Source organism: Taeniopygia guttata, chromosome 9, assembly GCF_048771995.1.
Source record: "Taeniopygia guttata chromosome 9, bTaeGut7.mat, whole genome shotgun sequence".
In the NCBI taxonomy this organism is placed as follows: Eukaryota; Metazoa; Chordata; class Aves; order Passeriformes; family Estrildidae; genus Taeniopygia; species Taeniopygia guttata.
The window spans coordinates 20,164,204-20,189,896 of record NC_133034.1 but is presented as its reverse complement, the minus strand read 5'-3'; the positions used below and the strand labels follow the sequence as shown (position 1 = coordinate 20,189,896).

The 25,693-nt window shown below is 38.3% G+C and overlaps 1 long non-coding RNA gene across 11 annotated transcripts in view; it reads right to left on the bottom strand.

Annotated features, from left to right (window-relative positions):
* LOC115496373 (uncharacterized) overlaps positions 1-25,693 on the bottom strand; it is a 121,718-nt gene that overhangs the window by 94,336 nt on the left and 1,689 nt on the right. For 5 of the 11 annotated variants that reach the window (XR_012057320.1, XR_012057310.1, XR_012057318.1 and 2 more), the window contains exons 1-2: positions 16,942-17,252; positions 16,218-16,447 (exon numbers count right to left, since the gene is read on the bottom strand). This is a non-coding gene — a long non-coding RNA (uncharacterized lncRNA). Of the gene's footprint in view, positions 1-16,217; positions 16,448-16,941; positions 17,256-25,693 lie in introns of those variants that run through there. The other 6 variants (XR_012057312.1, XR_012057315.1, XR_012057311.1 and 3 more) reach the window with 6 other exon arrangements.

Sequence of the window (25,693 nt, the reverse complement as noted above, 5' to 3'; positions counted from 1 at the left end):
ATTTTAGCAACAGCCATTACAAAAATGTATTGCAATATTATTAAGTATACCAAGTGATTCTGTATATTATTCAAATGTCACACATGACAAGCAAACCACAAAAATGGCTGAAATCAAGTTGACTGCTGTTAATGATACTGTCACTGTGTCAAATTCAGTAAGAAAATTTAGGGAGCTTTAGCAATAGAATGATAATTGGTCCGCCTTGCCCTGTGAGACACATTGTGCCACCAATATTAACAACAACCAAAAAAACCTGTAAAAGATTCAGTGGATTTCTACATGAGCAAATGGCCACCTTCACAGAGATTCAGGAAGCAGAAGAGTCTGAGTTTGTTGCATGAATAATTTGTTGCAAACCATTTATGACCTCGAGTCTACAGCATATTAAATATTCACACAACTTGTTCAGAATGAAAAAGGCTGGAGTGTGTGAGAAGGGATTCTGAATCTTCAGCAGCCTCAAACAAAGTGGGCTCTGCCTGCAAACACAACTTCTCCTGGATTACTGGCAGAATATTAAACACTTTTGGTTTATTATTTGAGACAAAACTCACCTTTAATATAGGGGCTATTCTAAATACTTGAATATCCTTCTTAAAACATACCCTGATTTTGTATATAAAGGCGCAGATCCACAGAAACTATTTCAGAGTTGCCCAAATCTCCTTGTACATATGCCCCAAGTGACTGAATGGGCTGGTGCTCTTCAAATTTTCTAGTCCATACTGCAGTTAGTAAAATAAATCCAGGAGTCTTATTGAAATTACATGTCCATACAAACAATTAATTAGCATTTTTTAACTGAAAAGTCCTAGTGGTTTGCTAGCAGGCAGAAATTCAGATCAGAGAAGCAGCAAAACAATCAAATGTTTCACATCAAGCCTACCACACATACAGAAATAGAACCATCTGTGGCCCTTCAGATCTGTAGATCTCAAATGACTGTAATCTTATCCTGAAAATTCAATTAGTTTTCAATGAAAGTGTGGATTTGGACAGAAATTACTTTTGAAAGGTTTAGGTAAAATTAAGATCTTACACATAACTAAAAACTTGATCAAAAAGTCAAATGTTCAAAAGAAAATCAGTGTGTTCAAAAGTATAAGAAGAAAGCAGAGAGATAAGATTCAGCCCTAAAATAAATGATTTAACAAAATTTGCTAAAATTAATCTGACACATACATGCATATCCTTTAGAGACTATAGACAATGTTACCTGCCTTTGAATTCTCTACCCCCATCCCTTTGAAAAGATAAAAACTTACATCTAAAAATGAAACTATGCATATTGTTTAATAGACAAGCAGCTAAGTTTGGGACAGAGAAGGTCAGTCAAAGCTGTGAAATTAGGCATTCAAAAGGAAAAAACACAAATTAAGCCAAGGTCACCCAAGAAATGTTAATCCCATGCACTGTTGAGGTGACATTCCTGATGTTGTCGTTGCCTTGTCATTTCTAAAATTATATATATTTATATACATATCTCTAAATAGACATTTGTAGATACATGCATGCACATACTAATATAGAGCTACCTATGCCCTTGTGTCTCAGACCTTGGCTCAAATATGCAAAAGGGCAGCCTTTGTGTCCCAAACCTATGAGACCAAGTAGGAAGAGAAATTTTGGCACAGAGTTGTTGGACTGAGGTATCTTCTAAAGAAGAACACTGTTATTATTTTTATTTCTGTATTGTGATAAGTTCACAATACAGAAATATTGTATTAAGTTTTCTTTTAAACATTGTATTGATAAGTTCACAATACAGAGAAGGGGAATGTTTGGGTTTTGTTTACACACAAAGAAGACAAAAATAAGCCCTTAGAGATATCATAACCTGAATAGACAAAGGGAAGAAGATGCATCCAAACCACAGAGCAGTGAGAAATACAAAGATCACTAGCATTTAAAAATTTATGGAATAGGGGGTTTTTGTGTAGTACAAGAAAACCCATGTTTTCTTTTAACAAAAAGCATACTTCTCTTACACAGTGCTAATGCTTAACATCAGGCCAGATGAATGTGTTTGATATAATGAATTTTCAGTCAATTTTATCACACAATAAAAGAGGAGTTTTCTACATTGTTATTATTCTTATGACATTTGTCACTGTACTTTTACATACTATGTAAACCAAGAGCTGGCTTAGAAGAATCCCATTTTTGCCCCATAAAAAAAAGTGTTTACCAAGATTATTGTTTATTGACCAAATTAAAAATTGCCAAATTCCAAACAGAGGAATTAAAAATTCCTCTATTCCAGTGCCAAAAATGACATCACATTGTGGGCAGCCTGGCAGTGTGTCTTAAAATATTACTTCTTTTTTCTTAGTTCTATTTAGTATTCATGTAAAGGAGTCTGTCCCTGTAGGGTGCTGCTGTGTTTGAAAAGAAATAGTAATTCAGGAAGATTGGAAATAAGTAGATGATTCACTGAAGATATTTCCTCACCTATTTTCCCTGCATTACACACTTAACACTCCTGAAGGGGGGGGAAAGCATCCTGGATTTCATGGATGTACCTGTTCCACTACAGAGGAAGTCTTTCCACAATCTAAGAATGACACTGCAATTATGATAGAGGTTTTTCTTTAAAAAAGCTGTAATTAAACCTGGATGCCAACATCCACTCCTTTTTAAATAGTCTTGTATACTGCCTGTGATTACAAGCAGGGGTTTGGTATTTTCCAACTAGTTATAAAGGACACACAATAAAACTGAGTATTTTTTAATTTTATCATGTCAGTTTGCTACTTTTAAGACAACCTGTGTTCTGAAATGGTGTCTGTGGTTTGGCAGGGAGTTTTTATAAACATAACAGCTACAAATTTGCCCATTGTTGAAGATATTTGCAGTCATTCAGAGTAATTTCTTAATTTCTGGGGAGGATGAGAATGGAGAAGGAAATACACTTATGCTTTCAGAACAGGGATCCTTCAATCATTTCTAGCAAATCAGGAATGATATTGTGTTTCATTTTTATGGTGCAGTATTGTTCTCAGTGAAAAGATGATAACAATATTCAAGCCATCCTGGCTTCACAAAGCATAAAATAACCCAATGCTGCCATTTGGCACAATGCCCATTGCAACAGCACTCATGCACAGGGGAAAGGGATGATTTTCCAGAATCATTTATGAATGTGACTTCTATCAATTGTGTTAAAGGTGTCATCATAAAAATCTAAATGGATTCCTTTCTCACTCCTGAGGGTTATAAGGACAAGATGGCACAGCTGAGACCACCACAACACAGCATCCATTCCCAGCTCCCCTTTTTCTTCAGGGGTGGTTGGACACACCAAACCCATGTCCTTCAGGAAAGGGTTATGGGCACACTGTTCCTAAAACACCAGAAATGATCCAGGTCTCAACCTGGCTGCTGTACATCCACAAGGATCTCACTCCCAAAGCAATTCCTGCACAGCACGTGCCAGTGAATATGATGGGTGAGCTCTGCATCCTCCCAATGAACCTTACAGCAGGAAGTATTCAAGGCATTATGCTTTAGGCAAGGCCTGTCTGGTGAAGCCAAGACAATAATTTTAACATATTCTATCAGTCCCTTGCTCTTTTCTAAGCTGCTGTTTCTCCTTGAGACTTTCACAGTCCTGGGGACAGTCTCAGACTCTTTTCCTATGCTATGTTTATTCAACACAGAGACAGTTGCAGCATTGTGTGACTTATCACAATGAACCCACAAGACTTGCATGTTAAATATTGACTACCAAATAATCACAACAAGCCATTCACTGGGAAAAGAGCAAAATAACTGGGGAAAAAGATAAAACAAGACTAAAAAAACACCAAGTGATAAGCCATGTGAAAGCATTATCTCATCTCAAAGGACCATCCATAAACAGAAAGCTAAATTCATCACTTGTTCCCTGAATTAGTGGCTCAGCTCCAAGAGATAAATTAATCACATTATTCTAGAAAGAAATAAGGAGCCTGATTTCAAATTTCAGACAAAGGATCAAGAGGCTGTTAGTTACGGATTTCTCATCTTTACCTGGTTTCATGGTAATTTCCCAAGTTAAAACTCACTGATGAGAAAGGAAATAATCTCTCTTATTTAAATTAGCTTGAGACATATTATAAACATATAATATCTAATCTTATGACCAGTTAGCTTCTAATTTCCTTCATATCTTTGTACATCACTGGCAGTAAGGGCATAAGAGTGGTCCAAAGAAGTGCTTGATGGAGTGAGGCAGCTCTGGAGACCATTGCTGAGCTGGTCTTGCTCAGCCCCTTATGCTGAAGGGAGGACACACATTTGCTGATTAGGCCAAAAATTACTTTAATGACTCACTGGTGCTATGACAACTATCATAAATTTCAAGGTTTAAGTACATTGACAAAATGGAATAACAATTTTGCAAAAAGCTTGATTTTTAAATGTTTTTTATCGGAATTTAGCAAACTATACCTCAAGGTTACTTGAGCTTGAAATAAAAATAAGCCAGCTCTTTTTCCAGAAAACATCCCCTGTTCCCACTAGTTGTGTTCAACTTCCACACATCATGTGCTGGGTTCTGCCTCCAGCTCCTGCCCACAGCCAGACCACAGCTGGGAAACAGTTTTAGAAAAAATAATGGGGTTTGGTAGAGAGCTTCACATCTTAACCAGTCAGTCCACTGCAGGTAAGGAAACTACTGAATGCAGTCAAGAATGAGAAAGAAACTCAAATTATGCCTAGCAGAATTATCACTTTATAGTTTTCCCAAATTTCCAGTGATACTCCAGCATATTTCCATGAATACAAGAAAGCATTCAGACAAAACCGAAGGAAGGAACTGATTCTCTTCATGTTGCTATTCATGCAAATTCATTGATACACTGGAGACAAAAAAAATTAAAACTTGACACCGTTGTAGGAGAATTGGTCTGGAACATGGCAAATGGAAGAAAACCCTGAATGTTTGGTCCATGTTGTAACAAGTGCACAGTGCCAAAACAGAAGTGTGATTGTGTCAGGTATGTGATTTGTAGGCACAAAAGTACAAGTTTGGCCAGATGTCTTTGAGGCATTTTTGTTGTTACCATCAAAAGGGTTTAAAAAAAAGGAAAATTATATCAAATATGAGTGTCCAAAACAAGCCTGACCAGACCTGAGCTGTTTCACATACATGGTGTGCTCCCCACTGTTTCATGTAGACTTTTGAAGTTTCTCACTGCAGATTGACTGGGGCAACCAGGAGTGTGAAATTCTCTAATCCATCCACTTCCCTGACCATTAAACTGATTTACTTTGGTCTGTTAAGGAAAAATCTAATCAATGTACAGCATGTGTGTTGAGTCACAATGCAGAACAGCTTTGTGTCCTGCTGTTTATCCACTGTCCTGCTCCTGTCAGTTCCTTTGGAAGTCTTTTCCAATGAACCTCTGCTGAAGTAATCACTCTGCCAAGTATCAGTTGTAGAAGAGCTTGGTTTTTAACAAAAGGTCAAACAAAATTGCAGTGAAGACCCATGGGAGCCTTGCAAAAGGTCACTTCAGACAAAATGGATTCCCAGCTGAAGTACAGGTTTCACCACAGAGTATATCTTCTGTGGGTTACATTTTCAGAGGAAAAACTTCAATTCAGAGTCAAAATGAATGATTATAATTTTCTGCTCACAATCATCTGTAAATGAAGAGTCATTTGACACCCAGTAAATGAAAAAATCACATCCAGCTACATGACTTGCAGGCAGTTAGTCAGGTCTCCAAATAAAACACTCAATTCCATCGCTGTTTTACTGAGGATGGCAAGTAAAGTTACAATGTGGTGATACAGAACTGTAGTAGTCTGTGGTATGAGGCTCTCTAAGACCTGGCCTTAAGAATTCTATTTTCATGCTTGTTGAGCTGGAGGAGCATTTCACAGTGAATAATTTACTTGATTAATTTTGGGCCATCCCTAGTTTACAGAATTTCTTTGTGCTGACTTCTTTGGCCACTTTGCTCATTATTTGAAGTTGCAGAACAGATGGTTTGTTCACATATATTTCTGCATAATGATTGCTCATGAACACTCTGTCCTGGATAGTGCTTTGAATACTTGCTATGCAGGCTCTGTGACTGGATTTTTAACTCACATAGCACATGGGCTGGATTCACTTTTCTTTTCATGTCAAATAACTAAATATTTTTCCAAACCACACAAAATCTTCCAAAAAGTGAGGAGAAAGTGTCTGGTTTAAAACAAAACTCCTTAAAGATATGTGCAACTTTCAATTTTTGAATAGCATACCTGGAGCTATGAAAATTCAGATATTTACATAGAGCTAATAAATATTTGATGGGAATGAAACCTGCATACTAAGGGATTGATGAAAATATATGCTAAGCAAAATAAAACTCAACAAAACATTTAGCAAAAGCAAATAAATTGATTAAAAGGTACCCACAAAGCAGACAAAAGCTGACATAGATGTTACTGCTGTTGTCAGGAGAGATTCAGAGCTGTTCCAAGAGATTGCCAGGCTTTTAACTGGAACAACAGCAGCTCTCTTGGATGATGATGAAGGCATCAGATGGGTGTCATCTGTTTAAACCAGGTGAGAATTTGGGCAAATTAGCTGTTGTTGAACCAGATATCATGTTGGTCTAAAAAGCACCCAGCAAGTACAATTCCTCAATAAGTCCCTATAAGAGCAAACAACAGTGATCCAATCCTTTTACTGCTAATGATGTGTTTATAGATATTTACCTCTGCAGCAGTTTCAGCAGCTGTATCTCGAATTGCCACTAATGCCTTTCTTCACTGATTAATAGAGTGAAGCTATTGAGATGTAGGATTTCCACTCAGTTTTTTTCCCAGTGTAACATTGCCATCTGCAGGAAGCTCTCCCTTACTTGGAGACTCATTTTACAATCACAGAATAGGAACCACTGAAGATGAAAATGTAAGTGTCCAAAATTAGCCCTGTTTGATCAGCCTGAAAAACTGCTATTTTAAAAATTAGCCAGTAATAGTATGGCTCACCAACAAAAGCAGTATATTAACCTACTGTCTGGCAAGTTATTAAATTGAGGGATTGGTATTAATCTATTTGAATAATACATTAGGACATAAAGAAACACTTCATAATCACAAGGGACTTCTGATTTAGTTATTCATCATTAGTTGATATGTAAGGTTCTCATACTGCCATACAAAAATTTTATCATTTTCTGTTCTGCAGATGATCCAGAGAAGTCTTTCTCAGCTTTCTCTGCCTTTATTCTTAGCTTTGTAAGAGGATTTATGTAACACAAATAATTTTTCACCATGCTAGACACTGGATATCCCTTCACAAGTACTAAATATACTGCCCAGAGAACCAAAAAGGCACAAATGCAAGATCTTAACATTAGACAGCTGCTTAATTTTAATCTCTGTCTTAAAGACAGAATATTTGTGATGCTCAATACGGCATCAATTCTTTTAGAGATATCAGTCTTCTAGAGCAAACTCTAAAGACAGTTGCACAATTATTAGCATCCTTGTAAAGAAAGAAAATGTGTTCAGGACTGAAATGCTGACCAAGCACCCCAAGAAACTCCACAAGCAGGGTGATATTTTATGTAGGAACACTGAATTAGGGCTGACTCACTGAAATCTCTTAGTGAAATAGGGAAGAAAACCAGAATTAAATAGTGATCAATAAGTAGTGGGGAAAAGCTGGGGAGGTCATAGGAGGCAACCTGAATGAAATAATCTGATTGAAAGTGTGATCTTTGATGTCAGAAAAAGTGGGTATTGACTTTAATTCAGGGAAGACAGAATGCAAGACATTTTCATTTTTGAGAATCGAAGGACGAAGGTAATCAGAGGCAAAAAGAACCAGCAGCAGTAAAACAAACAGGATCTCAAATTTGAGATGGAGACTTTCTATGTATAGAGATGAGTCAAAGACTTGTACATTAGTTCACTGGAGTGGCTTCCTACTTGGAAACCAGTAGATTAATTCCTTAATTTACCTAGGAAAAAAACTGACAGCCAGTTGGAAAAAAAAAAAAAAAAAAACAAACCCAAACCCTCAAACAAACAAACAAATCACACTGACCCAGGCTGAACATTCTTTCATTTCTCAATTCACTAGCCAAACTAGAAAATATATTACATTCATAGCTCTATCTAGACACTCTTAATCCAGGAGACACATTCCTGGAGCAGACCAGGGGAGAAGGGGTAACTACATGCAGAGTCTGGCTTCAGATTTCTCTTCTGGCAAATTCACACTGGCCTAGTTGAGATAAAGAGATGACAGAAAAAGCTGATTTCTTGCTATTTCAAAACTGTCAGTCTCCCATACCTACGGATGGTTCTAGAGCAGTTATCAGGGGCGTGTCAGCAGTAGGATATTAAGATCATTAAGGGAGTTGATTGAGGTGAAGTTGGCACTGAAGTTAATACTGAAGTTATAGTTGAAGTTGGTATTGAAGTTAACACTTGAAGCCAGCAGTGGAGCTGAGAGCAGCCAGCCTCTGTTGATAGAACACAGAATTTCATTTCAGGTTTATTTTGATTAAAATATTTGCAATTTACGTGCTTCTTGAGAATCACCAGTTGCCTAAAAATTATTTTTGCATGAACTTCCATTTCAGAGTATATTTATTACACATGATATAGCTCAGAATTTTGAAATTATTTGCAGAAAAAAAATAATTTGTGGTCTTTAAAATTTTTTTTCCAATTTAAAAAATAATTCTATTAAAAGACTCTACATCCACACGTTCTAGAAACCAAAATGCTTCACAGAAGTTATGGCAGTTATAAAATCAACGATTAAAATACAGAAGGGAAGGGAGGAAAATTAAAGCTATAAAAAAGAAGAGGCAACAGAGATATTTACACCTTCAGCTCCCTAAGGAAGCTCAGGAGGTGGAAACGCAGACAGAAGTCACAGGCAGGGGTGGCACTGGAGTGGTGAGGGGTTCCCCTGGGAAGGGGCAGGTTGGGGTAGGGAGGGGTTTCTGGCATGAAGAGATCAGGGGAAGATGCAGCATTTCAGGGCTCAGGCAGGGGCACAGATCTGCGGTGTGGATTTTAATGCCTGACAGCAGGGAGGCAAGGGCAGCACCCTGGGAGAAGGAGAAACGAGGCTGATCCTTGCACACATTGCCAGCCAGCCCAGCATGGAAAAGGGTGGGGGTTTTTACCCAAATCATGGCCTGCAGAGGCTGACTGCCATGATTTAGTGCAGAGTGGATCTCCTAAAGTCCATGGAGCTCTCACAGCTCTGGTGGGTTAGAGGCAGTGAGATGTCCTTGCCAATCTGTTGCTGCCTCTGCCCTGATCCCAATTCAACTGCTTGTAAGTCAAAACAGTGAAGCAGAATAATGGCTTTGTGACCACCTTGGGCACTTAGGCTGGGATATGGGAAAATTATTGTAGTCAGGGCTCTGACAAATGCTTCTTCTTGAATAGGCAATGAATAACTCTGCATTAGAATTGTAAAATATATTATATCTTACAATTTCTATTTTACATAAAATATGAACTTCTACTGGACCTGTGGGAAAACCTTGCAGAAGCTTGGTTGGTATTCAACCTACTAATCCCAGATATGAATTGGACATCATTAAATAGAACAAAAATCTTACTGAATAAATAGTTAAGGATAATGGCTTTCTATGCCAAAGAGGAAATAAATTATCCAACATGGGATGTTGTACAGGCCATAAAACAAAATTATTAAATAAAACAAGTGGCTCAAAAAACAGATCTAGGAAAATGATATGATATCCAATTGTATTTTTGAAAAGAGAAGGGCTAATTAAAGGGTGAGAACAACAAATTTTTTAAACTTGATTGCTCTTACTAGGATCAAAGACATCCTTAGATGAGCAAAAGGGCAGTCCTAAACAGAAACCCTAGGGAGCCTAAAAGCAGTGAGCCAAAGGAAAACTTTATTTTAGTGCCTGTGGAGAGCAGAACCTGCTCTGTAACAGATGGTCCTTGTCTGCCTTCTGACATCTTTAGCAGCACTAATCCAAGGCACACTTGTGCTCAACTTTCCCTTATTCTCTGCCTGAGAACTACACCACCACCACACAAACAGCTCCATCAGAACAAAGTTCATCCACACACACATCCAGGTACACTTCTGTAGCCAGCACACAGGAACCCCTCCTGGCATGGTGAAAACATTTGATTTACAGCCATTCAGAGACATTTTTTACCATTTGACAAGTAATGGCAGCTAGTTCTCATGCAGGCTTTTTGCATATTCACAGCTTCTACTTGGTCCTGCCTCATCATGGATGAACAAGAAGAAGTTCCACCACAGACCGAAGCAGCAGCAGCAGATGGGGCAGAGTAGTGTCACAGAATCACAGAGTGGTTTGGGTTGGAAGGAAACAAGACCATCTCATTCCATTCCCCTGCCATGGGCAGGGACACCTTCCACTGTCCCAGGCAGCTCCAAGTCCTGTCCAGCCTGGCCCTGGACACTTCCAGGGACACCCACTTCTCTGGGCACCCTGTGCCAGGGCCTCACCATCCTCACAGGGAAGAATTTCTTCCTCATATCCAATCTAACCCTGCCCTCCTTTAGCTGTATGACTATGGGTGGAAGGAAGAGGCTCCAGCAGGACCCCAGGTACTGCAGTTTTAAAAGATTGCTCTGTCTTTGTTTCAGAAGATTTAGGTATATCCTTTATTTTCCTTTGATAGCAATGCATTGCACAACTGTGCAGTTTTCTGTCTAATCAATGTCAGTTCTCTAGAAATGTTAGTCCCCTCAGCAGCCTTCAAGGTGGGTGATTTCACAATTTTAAGTGTAGGAAGTGTGATTCCAAAGACAAAAAAGACCCATTCTTTCTGTGCCAGACAAGAAGAGCAATGTTCAGCCTTAGGCTGGTCTTGTAAGGAGAATTTTCAGAGTTCTCACTCTAATCCATCTCCTTCACCACACAGCAAAATCTACATTTACAGAACTAATCATCTGAGTGACTTGTCTGGGTATCTGGAACTACAATTTGACCTCATCCTGTGGAAAAAATAGCCCAGAGTCACAGGTCCTATGCCAGATATCAGACCTCACCTGTATTCCCTTGCTCTGCTAGAAATTGTAATCAATTACAGATTATTCTGAGTTCATATTTCATATTTATGATTTCCTGTTCTGCCTCTGAGTCAGTTAAGATGAAGTTGGTCCAACCAGCTCCTACCTCCCTCCGGCCTGGGGAGAGCTTCAAATCTCTGGCTCACAAAACCTCTTAATGGTGTTACTGGTAACTCACACTCAGCAGGAGCTGGCCATACCAGAGACCTCAATTAAAGATTCTCATATTTTAATCTCTGCAAACTAACAACCAACTCTCCTCTTGAATAAAACGGACACTAAAAACAGGGCTCTTGGAGGGCCTCATTAATCCCTGCTGTAACTTGATGCACTTCACAGAATATCAGGGAATACAGCTGACCTGCTGGGACATAACCCAGCACCTCTGCAGGAGCAGCATGGTGACAGCCAATTCTGTCACCCTGTGAAAAGCCTTCCAATTTCCACGTGTTCTGATCACACAGGGACAATGTCAAACCCCAGATTTCCAATGAGCCAGAGCTCTGAGCTGACCACTGCTGCAGTATAATATGCATGAAGGTCAGGAGCTGCTGTTGCCTCAAATGTGTTTTTTGAACCAAGTTATTTTCTTAGCAAAGATATTCACTTGAGTATATTACTAAACCGAGGAAAATAACATGAGAAAATGGAAAGAGGCCATGTAAAAAATGAGACAATCAGGCTAGAACCTTCCCATTCATTTTGACTGCATCAGTATTCTTGATCCAGCTTGTAAACCAGCCTTTACAGAGAAGCATTTTCCCTGTTTGAATTGCATTAAGAAGTAGAATTAGCTTTATAAATATAAATCAGTTATATATAATGCAATATTTATAACATGGTATCTGATTTTCCCCCTTTAGGTTTCCATTTAAAAAGAAATAACAAGAAAACAGCGCTCTCAGAAAGACAGCAGGTTTACAGTTTATGCTAATTAATTTTCATATTGACACTAAACTAAACCCTGCATTTTATTTGACTCCAGCAAGGAAAAAAAGAAAGGTAGATGGAACAAAATAGGTGTGGTTTTTTTTTCTGCAACAGATAATTCTGAAGAAAAGGCTCTATTTTTTACCAAACCTGTTAACCCTCATTCATTTTTCTTTTGCCCAGCATGCAGGTCACTGCACCCAAACCAGTCCCAATCCCTCTACCAAGCCCCCAGACAGAAGGGCAAAAGCATAGGCAAGAAAAATGGTTTAATTTATTTGATGCCCTGAAAAGCTCCAATCAAGATTGAAAAGTCATTATTCTAGGAACTATATAAAAAGAGAAATAGCCATCCCTGACCTGCAAGAGGTTCCAATTTTTTCCATTAAATCAAATAACATTATTCAAAGTTGGAAGAAAAAAAAGTCTTCTTTATACAGCTAGGAACAAAAATGCAAGATTATTCTGTGGCTAGAAAGTCTGCCTGGGATTTGGAAAAAGAACTATCAGTTGGCTACTTCCACAGGTGTTCATTGAAGAGTCTGTGCCAAACTCATAATTGCTCTAAGTTGCTGAGTGTCATTGATGCTACATCAAAAAGGAACCCAGGCCACAGAGGTTCATTTTCTATTAGAATTATTAATCAAAGATCTGTAAAACCCTGACATGAAGCTTTCTTCCAACTTTGGCTGAGTCTAATTCTATTTGGTGTTCAAACAGATGCATTTTTCTCTTCTTCATCCCCACATATATGCCCCATCTCATTTTGGCAAGAGTGAAACCACTGAAAGGGGTAATATGCAGAATTATGACTTTGATTAGAGAGCCTGAGAAAAGCTGAAAAGCAACAGCTCCACCACACTGTCCAACTCAGGCTCTGTCAGGTTTAACCCTGTCCTCCAAATATTTACTCTACTTTGTTATACTTTAATTATTCATCCAGTTTTTTTCTACTGCTAATAGAATTTGCCCATCATATTGATTAGTTTATTTAGTTCAGCTGGATTCAGAGTGTAAATAAGATTTTTTTTTTTACCATTTAATAACCCTTTTGCTCCACTAAATCCATTTTTTTTTTTTACCTCCTCCTAATTTTAATAGAAGCAGCAACACTAATTGCCTGCCTTCATGTCAATGTTTCCTCAGCAGCATCCTCCAGCACTGAATTTCTGGTTTCCTTATTGTTACTGTCATTAGCACTGAAGTACTCTTATAAGGAACATTTCACTCAGCCAGCCTGAGGTTCCTGCAACAGAAAAAGAATAATTTCTTAGTTAGAATCAGGATGCTGTCTACCCTTAATGAGACAGCAGCATGATTAGAAATGGAGATGTTTTCCATTTCCCATCCACATTTATTTAAAAGCACATTTCAGTGAAGCAAACATGGGCTTATCCCGTGATGCGTGTTGTGCCTATTCAAAAAAAAAAGTGAATTCTTTATCTCAGGTTTGCAGCTTTCTCAAACATCATAAAATCCTAATTCACTTTTCCTTATTTTAATGGCTTTCCCAGTACAGTTTTTAAGCAGACATGGAAACTAGATTTATCAATGTCTGGCAATAACATGGTGCTACAGTCCTCACCTAAACAGGCAGTGTCTGAACTATGCTGTGCAAAGATATCTACAATATTAACAAAATGGAGAGGGTGATAGTTTAAAGCATGATAGCAAATGCCTCACCTTAAAACCTATCTCCCACATCTTATCTCTCCATAACAATAAACTGATTTTTTTTTTAATTTTACCAGAATAGCTGTTTAAGAATTTTATTTGCTTGAGACAGAAAGCAGCTCTATTCCACTGCTTTTCTATTTTAAATATTTGCTTTACTCACTTTGTTGCCTTACATCTTCCTCATCATTTAAGTAATCTTCAGTATTTAGAGATAGTTGACTTTGCTAATCCTTGTACAATCTTGTTTTTAAAATAGCTGCCAAATGACTTGGGATGGGAATACTATGAAATATATTTGGCATCAATTTATAACTGAGAAGAACAATTAGAAATCTGAGGAGAAAAGAGAAAGTCTAGGTATTCCTCCAGGGAAAGGTGACATATTGAAAAAAGGTGGCACAAAGAGTGGAGGCATGGAAGGAGGTAAGAGGGAAAGTGAGGAAGAGGAAGAGTATGACACGTTTGAAAATATAAAGCAACACAGGAGCTCTGGAGGAAGAGGATGACACATTTGAAAATATAAAGCAACACAGGAACTCTGTTTTCTCCTATTAAAAGGTGTTTCTGGGCACAGTGAGCTCAGGAGTATTAAACAGGAAAGACACCTTAAATGGCCAATTTGAGCTTTTGGGGGGAACTGAAACCTAAATGAAACCAAATAAGACGTGTCCTAGAGTGAGAGCTAGTGAGTACTGCAGGGGTGACTTAGACTGGGCTTGTGAGGCCCAGCAAAACTTGTATTTTTTGTGTAGCTTCTTCATAAAGCCCATCCTAGGAGCTCAGATTCATGCTCTTCCCTGGCCTACCAGGCAAAGTCTTGTATAGTTTGAAATCTTAACACAGAGGTACAGAGAGAAAATTTCACCTGAATACTTTTTTTGAATTCATTATTAGGGCCAGAATTCTTCAGAATTCTTGATAACTGGCCTGTTATTAATCCAATATTAAAAATGTCCATGGCACACTAAGTCTGTCAGCATGGGAGCAAAGGGGTTAATTTGAATGAATTTGCAAAGTGGTTTAGCTAAATTGCATTAGATATTTGTAGTAAGAGTTGAAAATGCCTTGATTAGGTTTTCTTTACAGTCCTAAGTAATTTAAGTTCAATCAAATGAAGTTGAGGACATTTTATTTCTAACTATGAACGTGGGCACCGAATTTAACAGAGTTTAAGTAAATCTCCTTATGAGTGACTGAGGCAGGGAAGGAATCCTTGGCAATTGCCACAGCTCCCAGAGGAAACCAAGACAACTCTCTCTAACAACACTTCATTCCTTAAGATAGTTAAAATCTGTCCTGTGCATTTAAGGAGGGATAGGAGGGAAGGGAAAATGTATATGCCTCATGCTGCAACATTATATAATGCCATCCAATCCCAGAGACAGACATTGGACTCCTTCCATCCCATATGGCAAGGCAAATGTTCTCCCAGTTTATTATTAATAGTGCTGTGACAGCACTGTGACTCAGCATCAGAAATCATTATTTTAAATATCTTCCACCAGAACTGACTTGGCACAAATCTCTTTGCCACAGAAGGTTGGTCCTGACCAAAACCTTCCACCCAGCCCTGAGGTGAACACAGTGATGCAACAACATGGTGATCCACTTCCACATGAAAATGAAAGTGTGTCTAACCTTCAAGGAGTTGATATAGCATTTTGAATTATACATCAAGGAGAAAAATTTAGTGGGTAAATGTTAAAATCATTAAAGTAACTTTTCACTGCAAATAGGGAGTGAATGCTTCATCCCAAGACAGCTATGAGATGTATCAGTTTAGGTTTTAATCCCAAAGTATGCATAAATCTCTCCAGTCTCATCTCTTGTCATCTTCTTGTCAAAAGAAATTTCATTTCACTTCCACCCATCACTGCTTCCACTGGTTTCTGAAAACATTCCGTTTTAAAATTTTATCATGGGAAGGGGGAGGTTTCTTCTAGATTTCATGCAGAGCTAAACTATGAAATCCAAAGAAGAAGAATTTCTTTTAAAATAAAGATAAAATTTTAAAATAGGTTTAATACAGTTAGCAAAAATATAAAATCACAGAATGACTGATATTTTAGAACACCCTTGATATTTTTCCTCTATCTACCTCCATTTTGCTTCCAAAGTCCAACAGAAACTGCAGAAATTGATGCACATTTTCCCTCATTAGTGTGTGTGTGATGCTCTTAGAGGGGAAAATAGATGGATCAATCACCCAGGCTGACTCCCAAGGACTCCTTCCTTGTGACATCCCTTCTCCAGCCACAAACACCTCATTAGCTCACAAAACCTGCCAGTATCCAAAGGCTGTAAAAACCCCACCCCACACCAAATGACATCCACTTGAAAAGACTTGATCATTTAGTTGTTACTTTCTATGTGTTTTTCCACCTAATTTTTCTGCATAAGGCAACACACCCATTTATTTCTGCTGGAGGCAGGTTGGTGGGAGGTCACGAGTTATTTGACTTTATAAATGCACATAAGCAGGAGCTGGCAGCACAAGATCTATGCTTATTAGAGCAGGAATGACACATGCATAAGACATAAATTACAACCAAGAGCTTCTGTTCAGTACCTGTGGTTGTTAAATCCCAGTGAAAGATCATTTCCTACTGCAGATCCAGTTGTATGAGCTCCAGCAGAGGGGATGTACTCTCCTCTCAGCTCCTCCACACATAAGGAGCCAGTTCAATGTGTGACAGAGCCATGAACTGAGCATCTTCTACTTTGCTTCAATAGAAATCAAGTTTTAAGGGATGACACCTTAGATAAAATATTGTCTTTCACCTGACATTTTCCAGAGTGCTAGAAGGGGAAAAAATTACAAAGGTAAAACATAAAATAATAATTTTGCCCACAGTAGTATCCTAATATCCATATGAAGATGGACATTAATTTGGAATTCTATAATATCTGCAACTTCCATGGTCATCTATTACTGTTTACTAAGATTATTTATCTATTTTTAATTCTTTGGAAGTAACTTTTAAAAGAGGATGAGAGACAAACTTTGCTTTCAGATTTCACAGATACTTTCAGAAAAAAGATATAATGAACTTGGTTCCCTTGAGCTCCCTCAAAGGTTTGAAAAGACCTTTTTGTGCCTCACTTTTCATGTCTCTGCCTCTTCCTGGTCTGCTCTCTTTAGGATTTTAAAGCCTATTTCAAATGCCATTATCAAATAACAATTATTCCCAAACTCACATACTATTTAGATCTATTCCTCCTCTCTGTCTTCACATCTCAGCCACCATCCCAGGGTGTTACTCAGTTTTTTCCCCACAGCCCCAACCTAATACCTTGTTTCCATCTTTGGCTCAGCCACTTCCAGCTTCTCTCTCCTGGACCCAAACCTTTACCAGATCAATACCTGTACTACTATTTTCCCCCTCCTTGTCTCTCTTTTTCTCTTAATCTCTCATGTGATCCCAGTGCCACTCCAAAGATTTGGCTTCTCACTGCTCCCTTTCACTCTGAAATCAGTGTGATCACTGCTCCTCGTGCTGCCTGTGCTGTGGGGTGCAGGGAGAGGAATCCCATTTGGATGGCATTTTGTCTCTGGGTAAATGCAACCCAGGAGGTTTCATTGCTCTTCCATTTCCCTTGAATTTTTTGTGACACCGATTTTGAGACAAATTTAGGAGTAAGTGTTGTGTACATCATAAGCACACAACAGCTTCTGGCTGCAACCCAGCAGAAACCTCCCACATTTCACAGGTGGTTTGTGAGCTGCAGATGGAGAACTTCTGCGCAAAAAAAAAAAAAAAAAAAAAAAAAAAAAAGCTAAAAAATAATCCATCCTTATTTGTCCTTTCATTACTATTGGCTCTCCCCATTTCTCTCCCTTTCTGAACACTGCAGAATTGTGTTCAGCTTAAAGAAAGCTTTTAAAGAATAATAATCTCTCTTATTTTGCAACATTTTTTCTGGCTGCTAACAAACTATTTATTTCATTAATTTCCATTTTTCCTATTCTCCTATGTGTCCTGGCTGGCACATAGCACAGAAAATTTGGTCCTGGTTGGCAATAGCACAGAAAATAATGCCCCAAAGGGGCTTCTTCAGAGAGAAATACAGTGTGCCAAGGAGAGAGCAGAAAAGGAAGGGGAAGGGTACAGAATCACAGAATCCCTAAGGTTGGAAAAGAACTCCAAGATCGTCAAGTCCCACCTTTTACTGATCTCACATTGTCAGCTAAACCAATGCACTGTTACATCATTTCTTGGACACCTGCAGGGATGGTGACTCCACCACTGCCCCGGGCAGCTCGCTGGAGCTGCCACCATCCCTTCAGTGACAAAATTCCTCCTGGTGACCAAGCTGGACCTTCCCTGGTGCAGCTGCAGGCTCTGCACTCTTGTCCTGCTGCTGGTGTCCTGGGGGAAGTGGCTGACAGCACCTGGCTACCACCTCCTTTCAGATATGAATGAAGGAGCAAACCTTTAGCAGCTTAATCAGACACCAGCTCACCAAATTTCACAATATAAATTTGAAATTAATTTCATGATCCACTAAGCAGCCAGTTTTTCCCGCTCAGGCTGAATTTTCCCTGCTGAGGCTCTTCCTTAAGGAACACTTTGCTAACCAACAAGTCTTTTAGCAATACCAGTTTTAAGCTTTTGATCCTTCTGCCCAGCTCTGGCAGATTCTCACTTCCAAATAGTGCATTAAAGTAAGAACTGCTGAAAAGCACGACATCATCTAGTGAAGGCTGGTATCACAGCCTGTAACACCAATTAAATAAATAAGATGTACTCCACTCTGCACTGGGGAACAGCTTCACTGAGGTGTACAAAGTCATGGACACCATTTAACAATGTGGAGAATTTTTACTCACCAAACTCCCACCAGCAGAAAGAGAAACACACTGGCATGAAATACTCAGATAAAAGCAGGTCCTTTTTTATGTGGCTACGATTTGTTGACACAAGCTTATCAAAGCAGACAGTAACAGCAGGTTAAAAAATGGATTGGTCAAGTTCACAGGCAGTCAATTAAAAAAAAGTGTTTTTCCAGCTAACTCATCTGCTAGTTTCAGACAAAATTAAAGAAAAGAAGAAAAGGCCATTTATTTTTAAACTTACTTCAAATTTGCTTCTAATCAGCTGGGAACTTTGTTTGTTGTATTTAAGAAAAAAGCAGAAAAGCTAATTTAAAAGAAAAATAGAAATGTATTTCAAGTCCTATTGCTTTTGTTCATTTTCAGCAGACTCAAGTACTTAGAATCTCAAAAGGACATAAAACAGCGAAAATGGTACTCACAGCAGATGAAAAATGCACTCATTGCAATTATTTTATAATTAAGCCCTGATGGTGTAGCATTTAGAGTCAACCTATCAGAAAAATCCAAGTCTATAAACACAGAGTTGGACTTGCAAGTGCTCTGCTTGTTAATGTAACTGTTAATGTGTTAATGAAGGAGAAACCAAATGAGAATAGGATGCAGAAATGTTATAAGATGTTCCTTGGACATTGCTCCTTGGTGAGATCATATTCTCCTCTTAGAGAAACAGAGAGAGATGTGCAACCAATGGAAGGTAACAGCACACAGGTGTTTGCTGCTCTGGTTTCAGGGTCCAGCTGTGCTCTAATTCTACCTGCCAGTGACTCACTAATGCTGTCCACTGGACCAGTATTGTGTCCATATCATTCCATGCTGCCTAGATAACAAGTGAAACACAGGGCATTCGGGGGAATGAAAATAATACCATGGTCACTTAACCCAACCCTTTACATGCAGCTGTAACCTCTCGTTAGGCAGCAGCCTCAAACAGGCTGTGAATTATTAAAGAAATATGGATATTGATCTAGTACCAATATCCAACTGTGACAGACAAAAACTCTCTAACAGTTTAAAGTTAGAAAGTGTGTGTTTATTCGACATTGGGCAGTGTGTGGGATAGTTCCCAAATACACACCACACGATCCAAGTGATTACAGAGCCCTTTTATCCATCCAAGTATTGAACACCCAAAATACAAATACATATTCATCATTTTGGTACATCCCATTCCTCGCTTCGTATGCTAATCACTCCAAAAGCTATTAAGCATGCGTGGTTTGTTCCTTGAAATGGGTATTTAGTCCCTTTCATGGGGATGGGTCCCAAAATGAGGAAGTAAATGAAGTCTTCCTCGTTCTGACCTTTCTACCTTTTCAATGCAAATATAACAAATGAACTCCTGGTAGAACTCCATTCCTTGTCTTCAATTGGTTTCAGAACAGAGGAGGCCCACAACTGTCTTATGTTCCTAAAAGCTATTTGTCAGTTTGTGTTTTCTTCATCATAAACCCAGCTAACTAAACATAGTGCTGACAAGCAATCAATTATTAGTTAACTGCTAACTCGTAACTTCATCAAGGCCTACTCATTTAGTTTAAATAACTCTAGTGAGGCTTATCTCTAGCTAAAATCTTAGCTCTTCCAAAATCTCTAAATTCCTTAAAGTTTATGTTTCACCTGAGCTTTGAGTCAATGCAGTGTCCCTGCTACTTGAGAGGCTGTGAATTTTCTAACTGATCCCAGCATTCCTCACTAGTAAAAAAACTGAGAATTTTACCAAAAACAAGTCCAGCTCCCACCAAGGACAAAGCAAATACAGCCCTGCAAAGATCTAGAAGATGTCAGCCATTGCGTAGAAGTAACACAAAATCAGTGTCAAATAATGTTCAAAACAAAATACATGGTGAAGACACAGGTTGTGTCTTCAAACAAACTCTAGAGCTGGGGCTCTCAAATGGAGATGTTTAAAATACCCAATTTGGAAAAAAATCCATCAATGAACAACAGTTTGTAATACTGACTTGTTTTTTGTTTTTTTTTTTTTTTTTTTTACTTACATTAGTGAAAAGTATATTTCAATCAAATAAAAGGAAATGTGAACTTTAGACTCACCAGGTTCTCCATGACAAGGCCATGGATTTAAATAGGTGGTATAAAAATAGAGCTGGTTAATTTTACATCCTATTCATACATGAAACAATTGATACAATGAGGACCTCAGCAAACTGACATGGTTTTAAGTTGTCCAGTTAACATTTCAGTTGTGTGCAGAGCTCATCTGGGCCCTTTATGCAGGGGATATTTTCTTATAATTCACAAATGTGGCTAAAAATATCTTCAATCCAATTCTAATTTGTCTTGCCACACAAAAATAGCATGCAGCCCAATTAATATGCATAAAACATAAACCCATTAATGGACTGCATTTAGGTGAGTTAAAGGAAGTGAACCAAGATCATCATAAATCTTCTTATGTGCTTTTAGTGATACACTGACAGGTAGGCATTAAATATGCAAGGAACTTTTATTGAACTGTCCAGATCCTGTTTATATTCAATCAAAGTTGCCCACTTTATCATGCTGCTCTTGACACTGCTGTGAAATAGATAACAGCTAAATCAGAGACTGTCAAACTGAAGTAACTTTCAGGAATTAAATGGTAGTTCTGAATAAAAGCCATAATTGAAATGTGCAAAAAAAAAAAAAAAAAATTGGGGGGGGGGGGGGAAGCCTCTAAAACAATGGGATATGTTTTAAAACAGTGGGAAGCTTTAGATGACATTGCTGAGACACCAAAAGTCCCTGAAACAGCAATGGAATTGAGCAGATTGGGCAAAATGTCATCGTTGGAGCTTTCTTGTGCCTTATTACACACAGACATCATCTGGGACTCTGCACAGTGCTGAATTACTGTTTACAGCAGTTTGACCTTGAACATTAGAGTTGCATTAATACAGCCCATTCCGTGGAACTGATAGATAGTTAAGAGGTCAGTGGAAATGTATAAGATTGTTGTATTCAAATAGGAAAGAAAAAAAGAGAGAGACTTATATAGATCCTGAAAGGAAGCATCTGTTCATAAAACACCTGGACTAGCAAAGGGCAGCCTTTTCTACACAACAGTTAAGATGCATTACATTATTGATCAAGCATTGTAACAAGTTTAGCACCCTTTCAGAGCTCTCATGATGCTCTAATTACGGGATGTAAATTGGAATCTCTAAAACATGTGAATTTCCTGAAGATGAAATCTAGCCACCCTCAAGCATGCTCGATTAACTGAGTGACAAAGAATTGCAAGCAGGAGTTTAAAATTCAGTATTCATTCAAAAGAAACCAATTTGAGGATTTCAAATACTCCACTAACAGCAAGAGACTAGCAGTACATAGGCTGATTATTTCACATCCTAAAGCTTTTCTCACCCCTACATTTATAGAGACATCTGCAAATGCTAATAGAGTTCTCTCTAGGATTGGGATCATTAAGTCAAAGTACTCAAGCACAATGGGCAATGAAAGATTGGATTGGTTAGTGCTCATAACAATTGACAATGATGCTAATATATATCAGTACCTCACTGAATTTGTGCAGTGTATTCAACATCTGGAGACTCTTCCCTGGATTTTATGCAATCACTATAAAACTTTAAATAAATACTCACTAACACACACATTTCAAATATATATCTGTATCCTGTTTTTCATCAACTGGAAGTGCCCATTAAGAACTTGGGGAATCCATGGGGGAAGAGAATAATGAGCACTTTTCAGACTGTGGGCAGCCAGAAAGGTGGTACAGTAAACTCTTCTGCTCCTGCGTGTCATACCACCACCATGTCCACTTATTTGTCTTGATTTGACAACAGCTGCAATCACTGGAGATCGTCCCTGATTTCTAAAGAGTTCAATAGCTCCCTCCTCAAAGTGCTTTCAGTAGGAAGGTGGGAACCACTGAGGAGAAAATCCCCTCACTCTGAAAATCCCCAAACTCTGTTGTGTTTGGTCACACTCAGAAAGGACTGGGGGGTTTCAAGTGGAGAATAAGAGTGAAGGTTCCTGTCTCCCCTCAGGTCTGAGAGCAGCCTGCAGCAGGTGCCTGGGGAACCAGGCAGGGCCAGGGCATCATTCCATCTGTCAGGCTGGGAAATGGCACCCTGAGCTTATTGCATGGTAATTCATTTAACAAAATGCAAAATTACTCTGCAAAGGCATTGCCTAAAGCCTTCCTCCTCAAGCAAAGTTTCTCTACCCGTCTTGAGACCCAAGGGCTGTTTTCCTCCACCCTGAGGAAAATACACCCTACAGACACAAACACGGTTATGGATCTCTCTCCTACCTCTTTGCCTTCAAAAGGCAGAACTAAAACCCAAACTGGACTGAACTCCAAAAATATATGTCAAATTCTTGCTTGAGCCAGAGCTCATAGTTTGCTCATATATCTACACACATGAAACTGATAACTTGCCTGCACCAGCACATGATATTTGTTTTAGAATAAGAGCTTTTTCACTAATTTGCATCTGAATACATTACTGACTGTGAACATATATTATCACTCATCTGCACAGGAAACTTTGGGACATACGGGGTTATATATAAAGCTCAGTATAAAGTGGTGATGTCATTCTGTTTCTTTGCAACATCTCTTTGTATTTCTTGGGTAAGCACATGAGGACAACCTAACATATTTACTGAAGAAAGGTACTGACCTACACCTGTCATAATAAAAGTTTCTTTGTTTACAATCTGAATATTATTTACACAATTTAAATTATTGAAAACCCTTATTTAATCATTACAATAACATGAGGAAAGGGTTTATGGGTTTACCCTTATGAAAGATACTAATGTTTAGGTTTTTTCTTCAAATTATGGAATATAAAAGTAATTTTTAAATAAAATATTTCTTTTGTCAGACTTTCATTCCACCTCATTTGTCAGTAAGAAACAACTGTAGTAGGATTAGACACCTCAAAAGACACAAGACAGGTTTTATGGTATATTGCTACACACTCTTGTGTCTATTAAGAATAAATAAAAGTATAATCTACTTTATCATGGTTTTTCCCTGTTAGTGAAATTATGCATTTCTTTTCAATCCAGAAAAAAAAATTAAAAATTGGAGCATTTCTGCTCCATATATTGTTGTCTCTCAAGTTCTCCTTTTCACACTGTGATGGTTGCTGCCCTGGATTATAGAACCCAACTCTACCTGCTCTGCCATTTCCTCAATATTCCATTCATTGTATTCCACAGCATGAACTCACAGTCAAGATCCTGAATGTTGCTCTGTGATAAATATCACAGATAAAGAGATGGCCCAGTGCCAATGTTATTTTCATGGTGCTGGCACATCTCCTGAGCAGTGTGTTTGGTAGGAAACACTATTTCAGTTACAAAAAGTTCTCAGGCACTGCTGTAGCATTTAGAAAGAAATTTTTACAAGTATTTCAATATACTTCATGGAGTTTTTTCCTCCAGCAGCTCTTTGTACAAATCAATATTCCTCTTTCCTTCCTTGAAGGTTTGTAGGATCAGGGGGTGATCCTGCCAATACTTACACCAGTGAGAATTTCAGTTGCACTGGTGCCCTGTTTTATTCAGCAGTACTACACACACAGTGAAGTGCTGGCAAGACTCATAGCCTTGATATATCAACTCAGCTCTTCCCTGAAATACAACCAGCTCTGGGATAAAGCGTGATAAATATTCAACAGCACAGGGAAACACTACACTGCAGATTTAAGACTCAATCTGGCAAATACTTACACAAGAGTATATTTTCTTCACACTGCTAAAGAAAAAATACTTATACATATAAACATATTCATAGGCACAAGATTGCAGAGTACAGGACCCAAGAGAGGAAGGAGAATGGAGGAGAAGGAGCACAAAGCTTTTCCAGTGCACCCCAGCGGCTTCATTGTGGATTGAATCTCTTGCCAAAACATAGAGAGGATGTCAGCTGGCCAAGCTGGCAGCAGCTGGAAGCAAAACCATTCCAGAATGTTCTGTACCAGGAGTGGGGGTGTCAGCCCAGCACTGCCCAAGGTCCAGAGAACCCAGGAATGTGACTGAGCACTGCTGACAGCAAACCAGGCTGGTTGAACATCTGGGCATGGAGGTGGAAGGGAACAGGCAGGAGTAGATGCCCTTTGCTAGTGTAAGTTGAGGACCTATCTCAATCATGTGTCCCTCTCAGTTTCACCTCTGTCCCAAGAATTGGAAAATTTTTATAAATATTCCACAGCATCAGAAGGTCTTCAGAAAGCTCAGTTCATGCACATTTTCACAGATGAGATAATATTTTGGTGTGTAATGGCTAGTCTTTGGACCTCATACTGATCAAGTCTATTTCCTATTTTTTCATAGGAAACTAATTTCTTCACTGATCTTACTTCATTTCAGCACTATAAAAAGAAGTCACTTTAAACACCTCTCTGGCACTGCTTCCCAGAGAAATGTTTCCCTGTTTCACACTTCATAAAGGTCTGTAATAAAGAGATACCTGTAAGCCATCCTTCCTAAAACTGTATTTTCCATTTAATAACTCATACAGAACTAGAATTACAGGAAATGTGTTAATGGATTCCTTTTTTTCATAGCCCAGGCTTAATTCAACCTCTTCAGTGCACAGAAATGGAGACTTTTTCATTCTGTCCTGTTTGGGTATGCAGTTTAGTGAAGTATAAGATGGTCTCCTCAATCTGCAGAAACTCACTGACACAAAAAGATAGATCTATAATATTTGGTGGTCATATATTAGATATATATATATATCTAATATATAAATATATATATTATATATTAATATTATATTATATATAAATATATTATATATTTATATATTATATATATTAATATATATATTATAATATTATATATAAAATATATATAATATATATATTTTTTGCATTGCAAAACTTGCTCAGGCAGTTATTCAACAATAACAGGCTGAAGTCATCTGAACCAGTCTGAAAAGGCTGCTTTTGTTTTATACTTTTGGGCAGTGATGCCCCTTACTATGGAGCATTAACAGGTTTATCTAAAATCATAATGGCACAGCTGCAATATTGATTGATTTTTGGCAGGTTGGTTGGTTTTGTTTTCTTCAGTGTTTTTTGTTCATTTTTTTTAATGTGCAAAATTGGGGTTCCCATTTCTGTCTTGTTTAAGACTGGCTTTTCTCCATAAAGGGACATTGCACATAGCTGAAGCTTTAAAGACAGTAAATGTCAATTCAATTTGTCCTTTCATCCCACACCAAC